This window comes from Pseudophryne corroboree, chromosome 10 (assembly GCF_028390025.1).
Source record: "Pseudophryne corroboree isolate aPseCor3 chromosome 10, aPseCor3.hap2, whole genome shotgun sequence".
Classification (NCBI taxonomy): Eukaryota; Metazoa; Chordata; class Amphibia; order Anura; family Myobatrachidae; genus Pseudophryne; species Pseudophryne corroboree.
Window position 1 is genome coordinate 264,706,220 of NC_086453.1, and position 22,628 is coordinate 264,728,847.

General features: G+C 46.4%; 1 protein-coding gene across 1 annotated transcript in view; it reads right to left on the reverse strand.

Moving 5' to 3' along the window:
- DIXDC1 (DIX domain containing 1) overlaps positions 1 to 5,637 on the reverse strand; it is a 360,729-nt gene extending 355,092 nt beyond the window's left edge. The window contains exon 1 of the mRNA XM_063943242.1: positions 5,510 to 5,637. The gene's annotated coding sequence lies outside the window, so the exon portion shown is untranslated. The remainder of the gene's footprint in view (positions 1 to 5,509) is intronic.
- Between the last annotated feature and the right edge of the window lie 16,991 nt (positions 5,638 to 22,628).

Genomic DNA, 22,628 nt, shown 5'->3' on the forward strand with positions numbered 1-22,628 from the left:
GCCCAGGAGCTATATGTGATGCATTTTTTGCCATCCAAGGTGTTTTTTATTGCGTCTCAGGGCGCCCCCCCCCCCTCCCCCAGCGCCCTGCACCCTCAGTGACCGGAGTGTGAAGTGTGCTGAGAGCAATGGCGCACAGCTGCAGTGCTGTGCGCTACCTTGTTGAAGACAGAACGTCTTCTGCCGCCGATTTTCCGGACCTCTTCTGCCTTCTGGCTCTGTAAGGGGGCCGGCGGCGCGGCTCTGGGACCCATCCAGGCTGGGCCTGTGATCGTCCCTCTGGAGCTAATGTCCAGTAGCCTAAGAAGCCCAATCCACTCTGCACGCAGGTGAGTTCGCTTCTTCTCCCCTTAGTCCCTCGATGCAGTGAGCCTGTTGCCAGCAGGTCTCACTGAAAATAAAAAACCTAAAACTAAACTTTTCACTAAGCAGCTCAGGAGAGCCACCTAGTGTGCACCCTTCTCGTTCGGGCACAAAATCCCAACTGAGGCTTGGAGGAGGGTCATAGGGGGAGGAGCCAGTGCACACCAGGTGGTTCTAAAGCTTTACTTTTGTGCCCAGTCTCCTGCGGAGCCGCTATTCCCCATGGTCCTTACGGAGTCCCCAGCATCCACTTAGGACGTTAGAGAAAGAAGATTTACCCGCGGTAGCCGTGGAAACCAGGTCCGCGAGACCCTCCCCAAATAAGACCTCACCCTTGTAAGGTAAAACTTCCATATGTCTCTTTGAGTCGGCATCACCCGTCCATTGGCGGGTCCACAGGGCTCGCCTAGCAGAAATAGCCATGGCGTTGGCTCTTGAACCTAACAGCCCAACGTCTCTCGCAGCGTCTCTCATATATAAGGCTGCGTCTTTAATGTGACCCAAGGTCAATAAAATGCTATCCCTATCAGGGTGTCAATGTCAGATGACCGACCCTCTGGAGCTAATGGTGTCCAGTAGCCTAAGAAGCAGAGCCTATCATTTAAGTAGGTCTTCTTTTCTCCCCTCAGTCCCACGATGCAGGGAGCCTGTTGCCAGCAGTGCTCCCTGAAAATAAAAAACCTAACAAAAGTCTTTTTCAGAAAAACTCAGTAGAGCTCCCCTGCAGTGCATCCAGTCTCCTCTGGGCACAGGATCTAACTGAGGTCTGGAGGAGGGGCATAGAGGGAGGAGCCAGTGCACACCCATCTAAAGTCTTTAGAGTGCCCATGTCTCCTGCGGAGCCCGTCTATACCCCATGGTCCTTACGGAGTCCCCAGCATCCTCTAGGACGTAAGAGAAAATGGCAGCGTGCAATCAGGTCGGAATGACCCCCATGGAGACAGAAGACTGGTTATCTGACCTGTCTACCATTCTAAGGGGCCAATTCTCATAACCGCATTGGCACAATGGCATTTATAGTGACGCAAATTAGCAAATATTAAACATGTGGGAAACACATCATGCAAAGTTTGTATGGAACCTCGCGATTAATAGAATCGATTTCTATGAAAGTAGGTATAAGGACAGTAGAGGAACAAGCAGGAGAGAGCCTGCTGGAAAAATAACGGTGAACAGAAAATGATGGGTATATTTGCATACAAATATGTTAGCACAGTGGTAACTAATGTTTTCTACCACAGAAAAAAAAGTGATGTCCCTACTGGGGCAACCTACGGTATCCAGTCCCCTCGCAAAAGCCTCCTGCCAGTAGTTAAATGCTATCGATGGTCGATGGTTTCAAATCATCGATCAGAAACAATATGGCAAGCCATCGATAATTTGCGTTTTAAACATGCATATTCTGCGCGTGTTCAAAACACAATTGTGGTTCAACATCGGGATCATACATCAATATTATACCATTGGGCCCTGGCCATCAATGGTTGGTATACCATTAATGGGCAAGAGAATGCCCCCCCTTCCTCCCCGATTACCGGGACACTGCGGCCTGTGGGTGGGACGGTGGAACAGGCTCCAAAAAGTGAGACTGTTAAGTGGTTGGGGGTTATGCAACATCATATAGAGACACAACAATAATCTACAGACACAGACAGTTTTGCAACATCGATAACATCTGTGTATATGTATAGGAGACTGGTATCTTCACGGTAAGAAAGCTAATACAGTTTGGTGTTATATAATGGCTTGTTGCGATGCCCCTTTGGCATAGAGTGGAATGCCTATAAGAGCAGCTACCTATCCTTCTGACTTGGGGGGGTATCCAATTACTCGCGATTCCGCAGATCTTCATTGTGTTTAGTGGATGAATGTTAGTGAATTACATACGTTCCAGGAATTCCTCGCTTCCGGAGACCAGAGCAATGAAATTCACACATACACCTGCTTTAATGGTGCGGTTATATACTGTTTTGTCAATATTTCTGTAGTTAAAGGTGCATTTATGACCCCTTTGCATGTGCTTGGTGTTTCGGGACCTATGTATACAAACAGGATTCTTGCACAATATCGCTAGAATATTGTGCCAAAAGAAATCAAAATTTGTGTACCAACCCCCCGAATGTTGCAGCTGCGTCTCCTCTCCGGCCTTCTGCCTGAGAGGAGTCCTAAAAAGTTGCCAAGTATGCACTGGTCATGGACCCTCTGGCGTAGGTTCTAGGGGAGAGCAAAGTATGTGCTTGGTCCAGGCAGTCAGGCACCACCCAGTGTATAGTTCTATATGGAGACCGAAGCCAGTGATGGTATCTCGAAAAACCAGAGATTACACACATACAATGGATAGATCACAATATACATCTTGCATCATCAGTGCACTTAATCTTCCGTAAAAAAAACCAAATATATATATATATCCTGAGGAAAGGTGCTAATAAAGTGCACCTGAAACCAGGGGCGGAACTCCCGGAGACAATGGAGTCTTTTGCCGCCGGACTCTAACTCTGCAGGGGGCACTTACTCCACTGTCTCCCGTTCCCGTGCCTTTGCTGCTGTGGTCTGCACTGGTCGTGGACGTGACCTGGCCTGATAGAGGAGCAGCCACACACAGTGCGGGTGTGCAGGAGGGAGGTGCGGCTGTGACTATGCACCACTAAACCGGAGCTCAGCACCTGACATCCGCTGCAGGGTCACCGGGAAAGCGCTCCGTCTGCCACTGGCTGCTACATTGAAAGTCAGCCTGCCGGCAACAACAAAGGCTGCAGGAGAGTGCCCTGGATAGTTGTTCCAGAAGAGAAGGTGCGCGTGTGAATCATTCAGTCAGCAGCGCCTGTGGGCGCTACACACACTGTGTAAGTCTCTGCCTGTGTACAGTGGTCATAGTACTGCTGCGCTGCACGTCCGGCACACACACAAACATGCTGAGCATAGGGAAATCCAGCTTACCTGCATTATCTCCCTTAGTTTACCTTGCTGTATGTTATCAAAGGTGGGTGTAATTGTTCATTTTTCTGGGTCACATTTTGTAACTACTCTGTTATTTGTGGGATAAATGGCAGTGTCATTGCTATGCATGTACCTTTCCTAACATGACTCTCTCACGTTGTATACCCAAAATGGGCATTCTAGACCAAATTGAGCCACAATTGCCACATGGATGATTAAAGGTGGCCAATAGGATTGTAACCCGCCCAGCTTCTAATCGTTTTTGCCTGAAAATGTAATTGGCTGGTGAACTATGTATTTGTACAAATATGGTCCATCTATCTAATATGACCTCTCCCATGAGTAGCTAAATTGGACATTTATGCACACTTTTGGCATTTAGGGCTAATGTACTGTACTTTAAGCTAATGTGACTTGGGTGCTTGTGGAGTGCATTAGTTCCTGTGTGACTGGAAATTAGTGACTGCCTGAAGGTAAACAGAGCATAACCTTCAACATGACCCCTTCCATCAATTACAAAATTCTGGGATTAGGTAAAAACCGGAACGGGCCGGCTCTCTGCAGCAAACTGCCATTCTGGAGCATGTAGTGCTCGTCCCCATCCAGGAGGTGCCTGTGACAGTTGTCACCAGGGAGCCGGAAGGGATAGATTACAATGTTCCGGTAATTACCCATCACCGGACCATATGGGGAAGCTGTAATCTCTTCCTCCCCACCTCCCTGGTGACAGCAGTCACAGACAGTTCTCCCACCCACCCCCAGACAGGACACTGACCGGACGTGGACAAGCACTACAAGCTTCTTAATTGCAGAGTTTGTTGCAGGGAGCCGGTCTGGACCATTCCAGTTTTTACCCAAAATGCACTGCTCCTGGACTTAATTTACGATTGCAGTCACTTATGTTGGACAAATTATAGATGAGGTGGATGTTTTTTACACAGGTGACTGTATTCGTAAATTAAGTGGGAAATCCAGGAACAGAGCATTTTGTGCCTGATGGAAGGGGTCATGTTGAGGTTATGTCAGAGTTCATAATCTAGATATATGCAGATTTTTATTTTTTTTGTTAGACTGACCAATGCAAATTGTGCATGTTAAAATCAGATGATAATTGATTTGGCTGGATAAAAAACTGTATTACACCCCTTTTATACCGAAAATCCCAGGCCCAGAGTGTACAGTCACTCTCCTTTTACTAAACCCTGTACAGGTTGAGTATCCCATATCCAAATATTCCGAAATACGGAATATTCCGAAATACAGACTTTTTTGAGTGAGAGTGAGATAGTGAAACCTTTGTTTTTTGATGGCTCAATGTACACAAACTTTGTTTAATACACAAAGTTATTAAAAATATTGTATTAAATGACCTTCAGGCTGTGTGTATAAGGTGTATGTGAAACATAAATGAATTGTGTGAATGTACACACACTTTGTTTAATGCACAGTTATAAAAAATATTGGCTAAAATTACCTTCAGGCTGTGTGTATAAGGTGTATATGTAACATAAATGCATTCTGTGCTTATATTTAGGTCCCATCACCATGATATCTCATTATGGTATGCACTTATTCCAAAATACAGAAAAATCCGATATCCAAAATACTTCTGGTCCCAAGCATTTTGGATAAGGGATACTCAACCTGTATATAAGTATTGTTCAGCTTGAGTACAGTGAGAGGAAACATGGCAGCAAGCCTCATGTTAGCATATTTAGAAGTCACCATTGCGCAATTCTCTTCTGGCAGCTAGAGCTGGTACCTGGCGCTGGGTGACTCATGCTGCTACTTCGTGCTTAGATGTACAAAGTCGAAGAGTCGGCAGTGGAGGGAAGGGGGGGCACCAACATTTATCTTGCCTCCGGGCAACTGGGATGAAGTTACGCCACTGCCTGAAACGTTGATAGCAAGCTGTGGTAGCTGTGGAAATTATTTCCGAAATCCGAGGAGTGCCTCTCAAACTCGTCTTTCTGTACATATATATATATATATATATATATATATATATATATATATATATATATATATATATATATATATATATAAGTTACACAATCACAACAGACGTAGGATACACATTACACATCCATGTCCCCCGCCCCCCCCCCCCCCCCCCCCCCCCCAACAAAAGAAAAACAAAAAACACAAGAAAACAGAAAAGTCGACTAAAACACACGCACAAGTATGCTCGGAAAGCGGATCTCACCTCGTTCCGGCCGTGAGCCCCCATGCACATGCACCAGGCTGCAGCACACGGGGCACAGAAGGATCAGTAGTAGGGATCAGGGGATGTGCTGCAAGTTGAATCGCATCTTGCTGCCCTGTTGCAGCGTGCTGCTGTTACTATAGCAACACACACACACTCTGCAGGGCGAGGGGTGAGCCCAGCATAACACGCTAGCCTATCAGAGACCGTCATCTCCGACACAGAGTTCAACTTTCTCCAGACGTGTATGTGATTGGTCGGGAAAGGGGAAAGGCGGGATGTAGGGCTACAGTGTGATTGGTAGACAGACTTTGTGCATGTATAGAGGAAATGATTGACAGGCTGACTTCATGTTACATGAGTTGCTCATCTGTGTGTACTGTTGTTGTGTCTCAGTGGGTGGCACCTTTACACTCTACTGATTGACTGGCATACAGACTCACTAATAACTTTGCATATCTATATACACATGCATCATAGCTGGTATCAATGTTAGTTCCGGTATGAATGGTCGACACTCATTAGCTCGATCACTGTTGGTCGGCATTAACATGGTTGATATGGACTAATGGTCGACACATAACAATGGTCGACACATGAAAAGGTCGACATGAGTTTCTTTTTACTTTTTTTGGTGTCGGTTTCTGCGTAAAGTGACCGGGAACCCCAATTAGTGCACCGTGTCCCCTCACATGGCTCGCCTCGCACGCCATGCTTCGTGTAAGGTGCCTCGCCGCGCTCGGCACAGATTACCGTTCCCAATCGTAGTCCACGTGGATCGTAAAGTATGAAAAAGTTCCACAAAAGAAAACAAATTTGAAAAACTCATGTTGACCTTTTCATGTGTCGACATTTCATGTGTCGACCATTTTCAAGTGTCGACCATTTGTCCATGTCGACCTTGTCAATGTCGACCAATAGTGGTCGACCTAATGAGTGTCAACCTTAACATTGTCGACCATCTGACCGGATACCATCAATATTACCTACATTAACCCATGCCCAAAGGTCCTTCTTTGTAAAGTTAGTGTGAAAATACTATAAGCTGAGGGTGGGCATTTGTATAGCTCAGGCCTGGCCAACCTGTGGCTCTCCAGCTGTTGTAAAACTACAAGTCCCAGCATGCCCTGCCACAGTTTTGCTATTAGGAAATCCTAAAACTCTGGCAGGGCATGCTGGGACTTGTAGTAGCACAACAGCTGGAGAGCCATATACACACACATATATATATACATATACATACCTCCCAACTTTGTCCTTGTTCAAAGAGGGACACACGAAAAGGGAGCGTGACCAATGAAAAGGGGGTGTGGCTTCGCGGGAGGACCGCGATCGCGAGTCACGCCCCCATTTCCATCACTTAGGGGGGCATGCCCAGCGCTCTGTGTAGCCGCTGGCATGCCCCCTCTCCTCCTGTCTCCACTGAATAGACGCTGTGACCAGAGCTGGATTAAGGCTTCGGGGGGCCCAGGGTACTTAAGACAGGGGGGCCCTAAGATCTAAAATAAAAATAAAATAGATTGCAATGGCGGCGGGCATTCATGGTTATGCATGAAATGTAATGCAAAATGCTAATTTTAATAAACGAAAATTGGAAGCATTTAACATTACGTTTCTTGCATGACCATGAGTGCCACTGCCATTGCAATCTATGCATGTACAGTATATATATATATATGTGTGTGTAGAGAATATTCGGCACTCCACCATAACGAAGCTCTATTAAGGCCATTGGTCATTTGCCACAAGCATTACATTGATAACCAGGGCCGGCTCCAGGCCTACTAGCACCCTGAGTGAGAAAATTTAAAAGTGCCCCCCCCCCCCCATGCGCCTGCGCCCCCCCCCCCCCCCTGGAAAAGTGGGCGTGGCCTCCTGGAAAAGTGGGCGTGGTCTCACCCCCCCAGCAGTGCCAGCTACACATGACATGCCCTCCAGCAGTGCCAGCTACACGTGACATGACTCCCAGCAGTGCCAGCTACACATGATAGTGTTCACTTTTTAGGGCAGGTTGCTGATCACAGGGAGGGCACATTTTTAAGTTAGGTGGGCAAAATGATGTACATATTGTAATGCTTGTTAGCAAAAATTTAGGGGAGTTACTTCGTGGGGAAGGTGCGTAGCCACATTATAGTGGCAATTCATATTACACCACACAGTAGTGCAGCTAATACACATTGCACCAGGTAGAACCTCCTATAAGAGCACGTTAGACACATTGCGCCAGGTAGAGCACTGAGACACACTGCCCAGCCACAGACGCCTAGCGGGAACACTACATGATATGCCCCCTAGCAGTGCCAGCTACACATGACATGCCCCCCAGCAGTGCCAGCTACAGGTGACATGCCCCCCAGCAGTGCCAGCTACATAAATGGCCACACAGTTCCAGATGGATAAATGCCCCCACAGCGCAGATATGCCCCCACAGTGCCAGATACATTAATGCCCTCACAGTGCAAGATATGCCCCCACAGTGCAAGAAATGCCCCCACAGTGCCAGATACATAAATGCCCCCACGGTGCCAGATACATAAATGCCCCCACGGTGCCAGATACATAAATGCCCCCACGGTGCCAGATACATAAATGCCCCCACGGTGCCTGATACATAAATGCCCCCACGGTGCCTGATACATAAATGCCCCCACGGTGCCTGATACATAAATGCCCCCACAGTGCCTGATACATAAATGCCCCCACAGTGCCAGATATGCCCCCACAGAGCCAGATAAATGCCCCCACAGTGCCAGATAAATGCCCCCACAGAGCAAGATAAATGCCCCCACAGTGCCAGATAAATGCCCCCACAGAGCCAGATAAATGCCCCCACAGAGCCAGATAAATGCCCCCACAGAGACAGATAAATGCCCCCACAGTGCCAGATAAATGCCCCCCACAGTGCCAGATAAATGCCCCCACAGTGCCAGATAAATGCCCCCACAGTGCAAGATAAATGCCCCCACAGTGCCAGATATGCCCCCACAGTGCCAGATAAATGCCCCCACAGAGCCAGATAAATGCCCCCACAGAGCCAGATAAATGTCCCCACAGAGCCAGATAAATGCCCCCACAGTGCCAGATATGCCCCCACAGTGCCAGATATGCCCCCCACAGAGCCAGAAATGCCCCCACAGTGCCAGATAAATGCCCCCACAGTGCCAGAAATGCCCCCACAGTGCCAGATAAATGCCCCCACAGTGCCAGAAATGCCCCCACAGTGCCAGATAAATGCCCCCACAGTGCCAGAAATGCCCCCACAGTGCCAGAAATGCCCCCCACAGAGCCAAAAATGCCCCCTGTGTGCCAGAAATGCCCCCACAGTGCGGATCCCCCCCAAAATACCTGCGGCGATGGGGAGGAGTACTGGTGTCCGCCTGTCCGAGTGCGGGAGTGCTGGCGGGCGGCCGGGCGAGTGAGCCTGGGTCTGGGTCCGGGTCCGGGCGGGCGTGCGGGCGGCCACTTGCGTGCGCTATGCACGTTGCGCGGCGCCAGCGTCTGACGTTAGACACCGGCGCCGCGCAGCGTACATAGCGCACACACGGCGGGACGGGCCAATGCTATGCTGTACACACAGGGCCGGCTCCAGCATCGAATATGGCGGCGCCAGCGCGGCGCCCATTAAGGGTGGCGCCCTGCGCGGCCGCTCTATTTGAACATGCCTAGAGCCGGCCCTGTTGATAACTTCATCATTTGATTTGTCTGCCAGTAATACATCATGGACACTTTGCATGAAAATATACCTGGATTCCGACAAACGCGTTTGCCACAAGGGGAATTTCTTTCACTGTCGGACATTGATGCTGAACGCATTCTCATTAAAGACAAATTTAAATCAACCACAGCAGAGGACTCTGTGGAACAGTTGTTTGCACAATTGCTGAAACTAAAAAATAGAGAAACTGATTACTACCTACCTACATGGGGTCTGGCTCTCAGACTATTACCGCGACAGGATGTTGCCTAGGGGATTCCGGATACGCAACACCCCTACAATAGGGAGATATAATCCGGAGTTCTGCCGCAAATGGGCAGCAGTGCTCAATAAGGCTTCTTTTGATCTCATCCTGCTAGTGGTGGAAAAAGCTACAAGAGAGTTGGAACAGACCCGCGTAAAGATAAGGGAACTGGAGCTTACTACCTTACCGATCTTGAGTGCTGACAGTAATGGTGACTGGTTGTCCAAATTAACGCAACAGGTGGATAAGTATAGATCAGACTTAATTAAATTTAAAACCAAGAAACTTGCTACGGTCACAAAGGACTATGTGGAAAATAAAGTCTACATGTGGGCTAATAATCCATCTGTCAAATCCCACCCTTACCGACAGAGGCCGCACAGAAGAACTCGCAGCTTCCCGTTGGAAGGGGAGACTTCCAGTGGAACCTCCAACAGCGAATCTGATGCAGTTTCTTCACAACGACGTCCCCGGGTGCAGCATGCCCCTTTAGGGGTGAAAACCAGGGCCCAACGGGAAGGGCCGGCCGAGCAAGAACCAGACGAGGCAGGCAGTGCCAAAGGGAAGGGAGGAAAAGGAACAAAGTCCAAGAAATAGTGCACAATTTGTCTTCACGGACATTAACGGATGCTGAAATCAGCATATTATCCAAGGGACTGAACTTTGTACCTACTAACCCGCATAGGACAACTGACAGTAAGGTAGATTTATGTAGATTCAATAGGCAATTACGTCTTAGAGAATTTTTTAATTCCAAGCCTGATGCATCAAAGATTGAGGATTGCCCTGTAAGGCCCAAATCAACCTTTGATCCATATTCTACCAACGCAGCTATAAAGGTATTTACTAAGACCATGTCTGATTGTATTGATACTTGTGTTGTAAGCAGTAAAACTCATGTTCCCAATATTACACCGGCTGAACGTGAGGCTTTACGTAACCTTTCGGCATATCCTGATATCACTGTGCGCCCCGCCGACAAGGGGGGTGGCATAGTGGTACAGGATCTTGCCGACTATAAATTGGAAGCATATAGACAGCTAGATGACACCTCTGTCTACACTAGACTGGAATCTGATCCCACGAGCAAATATGCTAGTGAACTTAATTTGTTACTTGAGAAAGCTGTAGTAGAGGGTATTATTTCCAGCAGCACTCATTCAGCACTCATGGTTACGGCATCCTGTGTGCCAGTTTTTTACACGATCCCCAAGCTTCATAAAGATCCGGTCCGGCCTCCGGGACGGCCGATAATATCAGCTAGGGGTTCTTTGTACTCTAATGTATCTAAATATGTTGATTATTTTCTGCAGCCCATGATACAGAATGAGGCAACCTACTTAAAGGATACCTCTACATTTTTACAAAAATTACGTGAGGTGGATAACATTCCAGATACTTGCTGGTTATGCACGGCGGACGTTGTCAGCCTGTATACCAGCATCCCGCATAACCGTGGTCTGGAAGCAGTGAGCAACCTCATTAATGGTAATTCCAAATTTACTGGTCCTGCAAATCAATTCTTTATGAGCCTGATACAGCTTACGTTATATAGGAATTATTTTTTATTTAATAATTAATTTTTCCAACAAATAAAAGGCTGTGCAATGGGATCTTGTGCCGCACCGGCATATGCTAATGCCTTCATGTTCTGTGTAGAACAGGCATTATTTTTCTCTAATCCCAAGTATAAGTCCAATATAGTCATGTACACTCGTTATATCGACGATGTGTTCATGCTATGGACAGGGTCACGTGAGGCGTTTGTAGACATGATGCATCAAGTTAATTTGTTGGATGATTCCATCAAATTCACTTTTGATATACAAGCAGAGACTATCAATTTCTTGGATATAAAAATTGTTAGAAAAGATGGCACATTTATTACCTCCATTTATCATAAGCCGACTGATGTTAACAGTCTACTGTTGGCCTCTAGCCACCATCCGAAACCTCTGAAGAATGGGCTCCCGTACTCACAGTACCTTCGGGTACATCGTATTCGTAGTAGTGCGGAGGAAGAGCATAAACAAATGGAATTAATGACTTCAAAATTCCTGGAGAGGGGCTACAACAGTGAACTGTTACGATCGGCTAGAAAGAAGGCTATGTCTAAACCTAAAATTCCCGTTGCTGTAACAGGTCCTAAAAAAACACAAGACAACAACACCGTTGTTTGTGTAACTGACTATACTACATCTAGTCAAATTCTCAGTAAAACAGCTAAAAGAATATGGCCTATAATACAGAGGGATCCCGATCTCTCTAGTATTAGTTCTAGTAAATTGATGCCGTGCTATAGGAGGGGTAGCAACATACGAGATGTGGTTGTACATAATGACATCTCACGACCCATTGCCACTGAGACAGCCACATTTCTAACAAGAAAACCAGGTAATTATAAATGTACCGGGTGCGTTACCTGCCAGTATCTTGAAACTGGTGATTATATAACACATCCGCACACTGGTATTAAGATCAAAATGACACAAGTACTTACCTGTACAAGTAAATTTTTAGTATATTGCATCAAATGCCCATGTGGGCTCTACTATATAGGTAAGACGACCTGCCTCTTTAAGGAACGTATGAGCCAGCACAGGAGTGCTATAAAACAAATACTTGAGGGTAAACAAGTGGACCAGCCGGTAGCAAAACATTTTAAAGCACACCAACACAGTCTTGCTACCTTACGGTATAAAATGTTGGAGCAAGTCCCCTTATCTAAACGGGGAGGAGACAGACAGAAGACTTTGTTGCAAAAGGAGGCCCGCTGGATACACCGGCTTAATACGGTGGCTCCTAACGGCCTCAATGAGACATTGTCTCTTACCTGTTTCCTGTTAAGCATTAAGTTGTCTTAGGTATAAAATAGAATATATATTTGTAATTAATAACGGTATCTTTTGAGCTTTAAGATAATCTTTTGGCAGAAATGATCCATATTGAGGCATCTATAAGTGCATATGATGTATTATATATTAGTAACAGTGTTTCTAGGTTTGCAAATGAGTCCGTTTTGTATTACTGTTTCCATGGTGATGTTTTTTTTTCACTGGTCGGGAAACGTCATCACATTGACTCCATTTTTGTCTCTAAGTGATGACGAACCCGGAAGTAAGTCCGGCGGCGGTGCCGGGGACTGTGCACAAGGGGGTGATTTTAGAGTATAAAGGTAAGATTGTTTTATAGTATATTTTGTATCTTCTGATTACGGTTGATTAAAACCGAAACGTTAAGTCCAAGCAGAACCGAGTGATCTCAGTTTTTGCATTTATAAATCCGAGAGTGCCGCCGTTACCTGCTGTTACGCACACCAGTGCTAACAGGAGTATACCGGTGTATGAACAGAGAGGGATGCGAGGCAAAACGAACTCACAGACAGTATAACACAACATACACAGGAGGTGATGGAATAACTAATAAACACAAAATGAACGGGGAAGCCCAAAGGCTCAGGAATTGGGTGTCTCCCTAGTGTCAGGAATGCTCAGATGGAATAGAGCGGACAATGAAGCGAGATGTAGTGATTTAACATGTGGAGCACCCAAAAATGATGTTGCTAAGAGCAACAGGAAAAACCCCAAAGGGTTACCAACGGGTGTGGGAATAAACTCCTTGGTCAGAGATAGAAATATAGACACAAGGAGAGTATCCACAATCCTAACCCCCACTTGCAGGGCACAGGTTCAGCTTACTGCCACTAAACTGACACCTGGACGCCCTGCACAGTGAGGGAGGATTAAGCAAGCAGGTCTGAGAGTACAACCGCAAACCTGCTGGGTTCACAGAATAGCAAAAGAACCCCAGCAGGTTAAACAACTGACTCCAGTCTTACTGCTAGGTCCGGATTGGCAGAATGAAGTACCGAATCCCAAGGCCTATTCGCAGTAAGCAACAAGTAAATACAAAGTCACACAGTACTAGCTAACTCTCTGGAACTGACTAACAAACAAAGATTCAGCAGCATTTGCCTAGCCTGAGAGGATGGTTTATATAGCAGGTGCTGTCCACGCCCCACTCAGACCTCACAGACTGTGAGCACAAAACCAGCGCCGGATTCCCTGCCGTGCACAGAGCCTATAACCACTACACAGTAAAAACCCGGACCGGAGTATCAGCTGCGCTCAGGTTACTTCGCTAACACTTGCCTCCCGGTTGCCATGGCGACGTAGCAGTACAGAACAGGAGATCCTAACAGTACCCCCCCTCTGTCGAGGGGTCAAAGAACCCCTACCACCGGGTTTATCGGGGAACTGCGAGAAGAAAGAGCGTATCAGTCTGGGGGCATGAAGATCACAACTGCGCACCCACGACCGCTCCTCCGGGCCATACCCCTTCCAGTGCACCAAAAATGACAGCCGACCCCGAACCATCTTGGAGTCAAGAACCCTTTCAACCACAAACTCCCTCTGACCCCGTATCAGAAGAGGAGAAGGTCTTCCACTGGAAGAAGGATTACTAACCGCCAGTTTTAAAAGGGAACAATGAAATGTTTTATTGATACCCAATGAACGGGGCAGATCTAACTGAAATGCCACCGGATTGATAACCCTGGTGATCTTATAAGGGCCGATGAACCGGGGGTCTAACTTATGAGATGGCTGTCTCAACTTTTGGTGGACAACCAGACGAAGTCTCCTAATTTAAAGCTGCAGGGTCTTCTCCGCTTATCAAAAACCCCTATGGTCACTAATGACACAGACACAAGGGCTTTCTTAACTTTCCTCCAAATACCCCTAAGGGCCAAAACAACAGAGGAACGACCAGGCGTGGAATCCAGGGGGTCAAAAGAATTGGCCTTAGGATGATGCCCATACACACAAAGGAAGGGAGAGATCCCTGTAGCAGAGTGAGCCGCGTTGTTATAGGCAAACTCCGCCATGGACAGATGAGCAACCCAGTCAGTATGACACTTGGAGACATAACACCTGAGGAACTGCTCCAAGGACTGGTTCACCCTCTCCGTCTGCCCATTAGACTGTGGATGGTAGCCTGACGACAAGCTCACAGAAATCTGGAGATCAGAACAAAATGCCCTCCAGAATTTGGCCACAAACTGGGATCCACGGTCAGAGACCACATCAAGTGGCAACCCGTGGAGGCGCACAACATGCTGCATAAATAACTCAGACAGGCGTCTGGCCGATGGCAACCCAACCAGTGGAACGAAATGCGCCATCTTCGAAAACCTGTCAACGACAACCCAAATGGCTGTCATCCCCGAGGATTTGGGCAAGTCCACCACAAAATCCATGGAAATGTGGGTCCATGGCTTAGATGGAATAGAGAGTGGATGTAATGGGCCGACAGGAACCCCTCTAGGAGTTTTATTTCGGGCACAAACGTCACATGCCCGAACCCACTGATCCACATCCCTAGCCACCGAGGGCCACCACACCGCCCTAGACAGCAACTCCCGAGTTCTGGCAATACCCGGATGCCCTGCCGACCTCTTGGCATGGAATTCCAGGAACACTCGCTGTCTTAACCTAGGAGGCACAAACAAGAGACCTACCGGAAGGTCTGGAGGAGCCTGCTCCTGTGCTCTAAGGACTAATGACAAGAGGTCCTGGGTAATGCCCACTTTAATACATGATGGGGACACAATGGGCAATGGCTCCTCGGTGGTCTCTTGGACTGGAGCAAAACTCTGCGAGAGCGCATCAGCCTTGATGTTTTTTGACCCAGGGCGATATGTTATCAAAAAATTAAAGCAAGCAAAAAACAAAGCCCATCGTGCTTGCCTGGCATTGAGCCGCTTCGCTGACTCTAAATATGCCAGATTCTTATGGTCGGTGAGAATTGAGACCACAAACTTAGCCCCCTCAAGCCAGTGTCTCCACTCCCTGAGTGCATCCTTTATAGCCAACAATTCCCGGTTACCCACATCATAATTCATCTCGGCAGACGAAAATTTACGGGAAAAGTAAGCACAGGGATGAAGGCGATTATCAGACACCCCCATCTGAGATACCACTGCCCCAATACCTATCTCAGAGGCATCCACTTCTACCACAAAAGGACGCTCTGGATCTGGGTGTTGCAGCACCTTGGCCGAGACAAATGCCCTTTGAGACGGGCAAAGGCCGCTTTGGCCTCACAAGACCAGTGAGCAACATCCGCCCCTTTCTTAGTGAGTGCCACCAAGGGGGCCACTATAGACGAAAATCCAGCGATGAACCGTCTATAAAAATTTGCAAAGCCCAGAAAACGCTGAAGCGCCTTCAAACTAGTGGGCTGCACCCAATCCAGGACTGCCTGTACCTTAGAACCCTCCATTTGGAAACCTTCTGAGGAGATAATATACCCTAGAAATGCGATTTGCTGGACTTCAAATTCGCACTTCTCCAGCTTCGCCTCAAGCTGGTGGTCTCTGAGTTTCTGGAGGACTAAGCGTACATGCTTCCGATGTTCCTCCAGGGAATGGGAGAAGATTAGGATGTCATCTAGATAAACAACTAAAAATCTATCCAAATATTCCCTGAGCACATCGTTCATGAATTCCTGGAAGACTGCCGGGGCATTAGAGAGCCCAAAAGGCATCACCAAATATTCATAATGCCCTGAGTGGGTATTAAAGGCAGTCTTCCATTCATCCCCCTCTCTTATTCGGATTAGATTGTAAGCACCGCGTAGGTCAATCTTAGAAAAAATGGTGGCAGTACGAAGCTGGTCAAACAAAACCGAAATGAGAAGCAGTGGGTACGAGTTTTTAATCGTGATACGGTTCAATTCCCTGAAGTCGATGCAGGGTCGCAACGAACCGTCCTTTTTACCCACAAAGAAGAACCCCGACCCAACTGGGGACTGTGAGGGTCTGATAAATCCCTTAGCCAAGTTCTCCTGAATGTACTCTGCCATAGCCTGAGTCTCAGGACGTGACAGGGAGTACAACCTGCTCTTGGGAAGCTTAGCATCTGGCAACAAATCAATGGCACAGTCATAGGGGCGATGGGGGAGTAGTACCTCTGCAACTTTTTTTGGAGAATACATCCGCAAAATCTGCATAACATCCTGGCAATCCTGGCAAACTTAGCTGCGAGAGCCTGACTGGAAGGCTCAAGCAACTCCTGAAACAATCACTACCCCAACTAAGAATCTCCCCAGAGACCCAGTTAAATTGAGGGTTATGGGCCCTTAACCAGGGTAACCCCAAAACCAATGGGGCAAAAGAACAGACAGTCACATAGAAAGACAATTTTTCAGAGTGTGTGGCTCCAATAAACAAAGGAATTTGGCTGGTGCAGGAGGTAATTTTACCCTGGGACAATGGTTCCCCGTTTAACCCACAGATCTCAATCTCTGATGCCAAAGGTACTGAGGGAACAGAGTGTTCCAGTGCGAATTGACGGTCCATGAAAACCCCATCGGCCCCACTGTCAACAAAGGCCTCAGTCTTGACAGTTTGACCGAGGATCTCCAAAGTCACCGGAATGAGAAAAGTCTTTTTGGGAAAATCTGACTTCTGGCCTGACAGGATATTTCCCATCACCCTCAGGCCCTGAAGTTTTCCGGCTTTTCTGGGCATGATACTACGACATGGCCTTTATTCCCACAGTACAAACACAAACCCTGCTGTCTCCTCCGCGTCTTCTCACGCGAGGAGAGGCGGGTAGCCCCAATCTGCATAGGCTCCTCGGAATATTCCTCAGAGTCTGAGGTTCCCTTGGGAAAAAAGGAAACTGCGGTCTCCCTTTCAAGCCTACGCTCTCTCAGCCGTCTATCCACCCGGATGGATAACTGCATGAGCTGATCTAAGCTATCAGGCGAGGGATATTGTACCAGTTGGTCCTTTATCTGGTCAGAAAGGCCCCTTCGGTACTGGTTTCTCAGAGCTGGGTCATTCCACTGGGTATCATGAGCCAACCTCCGAAACTCCGTACTATAAACCTCAGCTGGCCGTCGCCCTTGCTTTAGGACCGTAATCTGAGCCTCGGCTGAAGCCATCTTGTCAGGGTCATCATACAAAATGCCCAGTGCCGTAAAAAAAAGCATCAACACTTTTAAGCGACGGACAGTCAGGCTGCAACCCATATGCCCAGACCTGTGGGTCTCCTTGTAGCAAGGAAATCACCATGCCCACCCGCTGAATCTCCGACCCAGAAGACTGGGGCCTAAGCCTGAAATATAGCTTACAGCTCTCCTTGAAACAAAAGAACTGCGAGCGATCTCCAGAAAAACGATCCGGGAGATTTACTTTCGGCTCCTTAACCCCTAAACTTGCCGCTGCTGCTGCGGGAGCACCGCTAGCGGCCTGCGGGGTGTTCATTTTAATGGACATCTCATTAAATTGTCGAGTCAGGACCTGCACCTGATCGACCACCTGTTGCAAAGTATTTTGAGGGGTATGCTCCATATTCCCACAAAATTTCAACAGGAGTAGGGCTGCTGAATATGTTACGCACACCAGTGCTAACAGGAGTATACCGGTGTATGAACAGAGAGGGATGCGAGGCAAAACGAACTCACAGACAGTATAACACAACATACACAGGAGGTGATGGAATAACTAATAAACACAAAATGAACGGGGAAGCCCAAAGGCTCAGGAATTGGGTGTCTCCCTAGTGTCAGGAATGCTCAGATGGAATAGAGCGGACAATGAAGCGAGATGTAGTGATTTAACATGTGGAGCACCCAAAAATGATGTTGCTAAGAGCAACAGGAAAAACCCCAAAGGGTTACCAACGGGTGTGGGAATAAACTCCTTGGTCAGAGATAGAAATATAGACACAAGGAGAGTATCCACAATCCTAACCCCCACTTGCAGGGCACAGGTTCAGCTTACTGCCACTAAACTGACACCTGGACACCCTGCACAGTGAGGGAGGATTAAGCAAGCAGGTCTGAGAGTACAGCCGCAAACCTGCTGGGTTCACAGAATAGCAAAAGAACCCCAGTAGGTTAAACAACTGACTCCAGTCTTACTGCTAGGTCCGGATTGGCAGAATGAAGTACCGAATCCCAAGGCCTATTCGCAGTAAGCAACAAGTAAATACAAAGTCACACAGTACTAGCTAACTCTCTGGAACTGACTAACAAACAAAGATTCAGCAGCATTTGCCTAGCCTGAGAGGATGGTTTATATAGCAGGTGCTGTCCACGCCCCACTCAGACCTCACAGACTGTGAGCACAAAACCAGCGCCGGATTCCCTGCCGTGCACAGAGCCTGTAACCACTACACAGTAAAAACCCGGACCGGAGTATCAGCTGCGCTCAGGTTACTTCGCTAACACTTGCCTCCCGGTTGCCATGGCGACGTGGCAGTACAGAACAGGAGATCCTAACACCTGCATCTACATCTATATATATATATACATAAAATTTCATGTTGTCCGGCACTCTCATCTAGAGACTGTCAACATGTATGTGTATGTATGTGTATATGTATATATATATATATATATATATATATATATAATGTCAATTATTATCTTAAAACATAAAGCTATACCGCTAGACTCGCTATTACCGTGGAGCCGCTATGGCCGCTAGACTTATTACACACACTACGTACTAAGGCCCTCATTCCGAGTTGATCGGTCGCAAGGCGAATTTAGCAGAGTTACACACGCTTAGTCTACGCCTACTGGGAGTGTATCTTAGCATCTTAAAAGTGCGAACGAAGTTTACGCAATATTGCGAACAAAAAAAACTTAGCAGTTTTAGAGTAGCTCCAGACTTACTCTGCCTGTGCGATCAGTTCAGTGCTTGTCGTTCCTGGTTTGACGTCACAAACACTCCCAGCGTTCGCCCAGACACTCCCCCGTTTCTCCGGCCACTCCTGCGTTTTTTCCGGAAACGGTAGCGTTTTCAGCCACACGCCCATAAAACGCCGTGTTTCCGCCCAGTAACACCCATTTCCTGTCAATCACACTACGTTCGCCGGTGCGAACAAAAAACCGTGAGTAAAAATCCTTTCTTCATAGCAGAATTACTTAGCGCAGTCGCAGTGCGAACATTGCGCATGCGCTCTAAGCTGATTTTCACTGCGATGCGAAAAAAAAGAACGAGCGAACGACTCGGAATGAGGGCCTAAGTACGCTATTGGCGTACTGAGTACCGTATTGATACGCTCTTAGTGTATCAGACGCCGTGCCGTGGGTACAACGTACACGCAGCGCGGACGCACACAGAGTGATATACAGTAAATCTTAAGTAATGAAACAGTGTAAGGATGTGCTTATACTTTAAACCTTAGCAGCCTAGTACTGCAACGATGTGATACCTTAAAACCTTAACAATGCTTATACACCTTATACCGATTAAGACGCTAAGAAAGCCCTTTGCAGGAAAGTGAAAACACAGCACCGGTTTGTGGTAAACCACTGGGCTCTAACACCGCAGTGGATTATTCAGAGAAAAGGGGTAAACAGATACAAGTTATACACTACAGGCTAACAAGGAAATCTAAACAGAATAATAGAGAATAATGGCTACAGAGAATATACATACGTGGGGAATCGTTCGCAAGCGCGTCCTGGACCAGTCCTCAGCTATCAGGGTGAAAGCCTTCAGAGTCTTGTGTCCTGGCCAGGCAACAGTGGTCTTTTTATACACAACATACATTGACAATACAATGGTCACTGTAATCTCATTGTTCATTGGACACAGGGATGTGTCCCTACATTACAGCAAAGGTCATAGGTGGATTTGAACAGGTAGGTGATGTCCTTTCCCAACTGCTCTGATGGGAGGTATCCTCTGGATTCCCGCCGCATGTGTAATTTACAGCAAATACAGTTAATGTTCATAATCTACTTCTGTACATAACTATACGCAGGAGCAAGCGATCTTTTCCTAACTAACACCGGAATGTTACTCTTAAAATACCCTACAGCTGGATACTAGACATCACCTACCAACCTTTATCTGACCCTTCCTATCATGCAAAGACGAATCTCTCAGGAACTGTTTAAACTAACATTACTTGCTGACATGATCTAAGGGAACTATATCTACAAAATGCACTATTTGGGTTAAATATGCTATGTTCGAGTCGCACGCTACACGCTCACAAACTCCGCGGTAAATACACATATCATGCGCACGAGTCGCCGGAGCGCCTCTTACGCAACTTGCGGATATGTGTACGCACGGGGGGACCGGGTGCACGAGCAGCGTGCATGTGCATGAGGGGTTAGTACAAGGGATATGTATTACAATATTTTTCGACTTTGACAATATATATATATATATATATATATATATATACACATCAATCATGTGTAGGCGGCACCCGGTATAAACACTCTCAAAAACGCAGGTAAGTTATCAACGTTTCGAAGCTTTAATACTGCCTCTTCGTCAGGATACTGACGAAGAGGCAGTATTAAAGCTTCGAAACGTTGATAAGTTACCTGCACTTTTGAGAGTGTTTATACCGGGTGCCGCCTACACATGATTGATGTATATCTGGATCTCCGCAGAGGGCTCCTAGGGAGAGGCACTGGGACAGGTATTTGAGCTTCAGGAGTGCTGCTTCTATATGCAATACATATATATATATATATATATATATATATATAAATACACAGTGTGTGTGTGTATATATATATATATGTATATATATATATATATATATACACTATAAATAATAAGTATATATATATATATGGTACGGGGGGTGGGATGAGGTATTACAAGCGACCAAGGTGTCTAATCAATGATTGAGAACAACAGGTACTAAAAAATAGTAAAATTTAATATTAAGAGTACAAAGCACTAAAAAAAGAGGGGGGGAGTAACATGCAATAAAATATAATTAAAATAGCTGGGTTGGTACAAAAAAGAAGTAAAAAGGGGAGGGGGTTTATACTAAAAAATACATCAGGGTACATATATCAAAAATTCATAAAAGTATACAATATCACTAAAAGAATGGTTTAAAAATCAAAATGCATAAGATAAAATACAGAAAAAAGGTGAGGAGAAGTAGCTTATCTTTTATAAGTTTGAGATGAGATCAGAAAGTCACCCAACGCGTTTCGTCCCTCATGGACTTCATCAAAGGGTAATGTAAAGCTAGAGACTGAGCCTATTTATACCTTGAGACTGAGGGAAGTGATGCTGACATCACTTCCTGTTGAGTTAATTGGTAACAACATGTTTATAGTAAAAAATGCAATTCTGTGCGGGTAAATGTGAAGAGGATAACATGGAGACCATTGCTAGTAGATTTACTTATTAAAACGAGACCTGAGTAAAGTTTAAAACATCGAAAATGTGTGTATTAGTTCACTTCCGGTCCGGAGTCAGTGGATGATGACATCCGCCTCCCGTCTGCCCCACTTCCGCCCCGTTTCCGGCGGCCTAGAGATGCTTCTGCGCATGCGCCCGGTGGTCGCGGACGTGATGAACACAATTGTTGGATTTACTTCTTAGTTGGAGCGGCGGCCATCTTTTTGGTTGGTTGTGTAAATACGTCACAGTGCTTCCGTGGAACGGAGTTCTGTTAATTGCCTTCAAGGAAAGGCGTGAGTGCGTCCATAGAGGCGGTGTGACTCCCCATAGAGTGTATAAAAGAAAAAGAAATATTTAGTTCAGATGGCAAAAACGAAGGACAAGGGAAATAAATGAGATATATATATGGGGAGAAATGGCTGAGGCATATTGATAAGGGGTAGAAGTGGAAATGATCAAATGAATGGATGAAAAAACAATAAATGTAAAACAATTTTTTACATGAATATTTTTTATATAAACGGTGGAAGATGAATGAAAAAATATATATAAGAATATATAAATATAAGTATAAAAATATACAAATATATAAAAATAAAAAAATATATAAAAATATAGTAGTGATAACTATTGTAGACGCAAATGGAAAATGTATGATTATAAATGGAATATAAATGGAATTACGAGCTATGTGGCTGGAAGGTGAAGGGAAGGGATGATGTGGTGGAAAAAACGGCGTGTGGGGGGGGGGGGAGGGGTGGTGAGGGGGGGGGGGAGGGAGGGGGGAGGAAAATGGATTACATGGGAACTGGGTATAATACTGGTGTAAGTGAATGGGTAGTACCGTTAAGAAGGTATCTTGCAAGGGTGATGTGTCTTGCAGGGGTGATAATAGGTTCATACGTGCTAAGGGTCAAATACAATCATAAGTAGTCTAATGAGAGTTTGTCAGAAGTTTCCCCTGTTTTGCCTA